This window comes from Aphelocoma coerulescens, chromosome 2 (genome assembly GCF_041296385.1).
Source record: "Aphelocoma coerulescens isolate FSJ_1873_10779 chromosome 2, UR_Acoe_1.0, whole genome shotgun sequence".
Taxonomy (NCBI): domain Eukaryota; kingdom Metazoa; phylum Chordata; class Aves; order Passeriformes; family Corvidae; genus Aphelocoma; species Aphelocoma coerulescens.
The window spans coordinates 82,256,289-82,258,550 of NC_091015.1; the positions used below are offsets into that span (position 1 = coordinate 82,256,289).

The following is a 2,262-nucleotide window of genomic DNA, read 5'->3' on the forward strand; positions in this document are numbered from 1 at the left end:
GAGTAATTCTTTTCTGCAGCAACCTCTCTTTTGAAAGCCTGTTCCATTTATTATTGTGAACTGGAAGGTATATTTTAAAAGTAATGATGAAACATTGACTAGAAAATTGGGTGTGCCAGCTGTGGGAGCTTGTCCCTCAGGAGAAGGAGCTAGTTTGTCAGGTGGCTTAAATGTGGCTGACATGAAGCACCTGCATTTGTCAGCTCTTTCAGTGCTGGTGTAGCATCCAGAAACCCTAAGTGAAGTGGGATCACCAGCCACGACAACACTAGTCAGTGACTTTTACATTCTCTTCTACTGTCCCAGGCTGGACTCTGGACAAGCACATTGCAATTCCTCTGGGGTTTCCTTCCTTCCTTCCTTCTGGGAGAAATACAGGCACAGGGAAGTTCCTCTGTGCCTGGTTCTCTCTTGGATATGAAGGCAAAGCACTGCTGGAGCAAGGTCCTGTGTGCCCCAGCTGAGACATGGCCCTGGTATACTGTGCAACGTGGATGCAGCCTGTTATCTCTGTTACAGACTGGCAAGGGCAGGACCATGTCCAGATGGCTTTTGAATATCTCCAAGGACTGAGACTCTACAACCTCTCTGGATAACTTGTCTCAGTGCTCGGTCAGTCTCAGAGTGAAAAAGTGTTTCCTGACATTCAGAGAAAACTTCCTGTATTTCAGTTTGTACTCATTGATTCTGATCTGCCACAGGTCACCACTGAGAAGAGCCCAGCTCCATCCTCTTTGCACCCTCCCCTCAGGTATTTATACATATCATAAGAATCTCCCTAAGCCTGCTCTTCTCCAGGCTGAACAGCCCCATTTCTCTGACTTTCCTTGCAGGGTATACTCCAGTCCCTTCAACACCTCAGTGGCCTCTCACTGGACTCTTATCTTGGACTGGGAAGCCCAAAACTCATTACAGTCAGTCCTATCTTAATGCTATCACTCTTAGAGCACCCTTGGGCCAAAACTCAAAGTGATTCAGACAACCAGCCCTCTGGGGCTCCTTAACCCTTGTGCTGGCAAGTTACCAAAGGCAAACCCTGGGGGTAGAGGCTCTCCTGTAGCTATGGGGAGATGAGGTTGGAGAGCAGTTTGTGGTGCTCATGCTCATGGCTGTGTGGGGCAGGATGGCCCAGGAAGAATGCTCTGCCTGTTCTGTCCACCTGATATGAAGGCTGGATCTTGGGCAATCCATGACTGTCCACCACTGGACAGCCCAGAGCGGTGCTGGGATTGCTGCTGCCATCGTTTTTGAGCAAGGGGACGTGCCATGGTGGCATCATTGGAAAGCAGTTGTGTTTACTCTTTCCTTTTTCTCTCACTTCTTCCAACCTCTAGAAGCATCAACAGCAGTATGACCTTCCATGCAGCATCATTTCTTCATTCTTCCTTCTCTTCTGCCCAACCTCTTGACATGTCTTTGCACCTCCATTTTTCCAGGAAAGCAATTGCCACCACCCTCTCTCTGGTCCTCCCATGTCCTTTCCTTCCCTCCCCTCTCCTCTCTCCTGGGGCCTCTAGATTTTTTTCTCCAGAATGGGAAAGATGTTATGTATAATTAAGTTAGCACATGGATTCTACATTTATATATATTTATGAAATAACAAATAATGTTTGAAACAATAAATAAAATTAATGCACACAAAGTTAGTCTATTGGGTGGCAGATAAAGCTGAACTGCATACTAGAGATATTTGCTCATTTTTTTCTCTCTCTTAATATAACTCTATAAAGATAAAAGAAATACACATTTCTAGGGGAAAATACCCTTTCAATAACAAATAAACCAGCATATTTTATCTTAATGCACTAACCCAACAGTATGATGTTGAGGAACAGAAATAACCTTGGATACATTCTCAAGTTTAATAATTAACAGCTAGCTTTGAAATTACAACTTGCTGATATTAAAACGTCTTTTACAAAGTAAGTTTACTTTAAAACCTTATTAGTTATACATTCCCTTAAAAGTGTATATAAAGATACAGAACTTATTAGTTGTAGAAAATATGCCTTCCGCAGTCAATGACAGAGAGAGTGTTTCAAATAAAAACTTTTTATTTTCAACTGAAACTCAGTAATGACTTCTTTTTCCATACCACAGTTTGGAAAGCAAAGGACAGATTTTTCTGATTCCTCTCCTCACCCTGCTCTTCAGACCTCCTTCAGGTGAAAGATGCTGCTGCTTAGGTTTCCTCTACGAGTTGCACCAAGCAGCTGATGCTCATGGTGAGTAAATGAGGAGCAGAGGTAGGGAGAGAGGTGA

The 2,262-nt window shown here is 43.7% G+C and overlaps 1 long non-coding RNA gene across 1 annotated transcript; it reads left to right on the forward strand.

Moving 5' to 3' along the window:
- The first annotated feature begins 207 nt into the window (after positions 1-207).
- On the forward strand, positions 208-1,112 carry LOC138105796 (uncharacterized). The gene is made up of 4 exons (XR_011148695.1): positions 208-271; positions 520-612; positions 702-751; positions 834-1,112. It is a non-coding gene; the product is annotated as an uncharacterized lncRNA (long non-coding RNA).
- Positions 1,113-2,262: the final 1,150 nt, after the last annotated feature.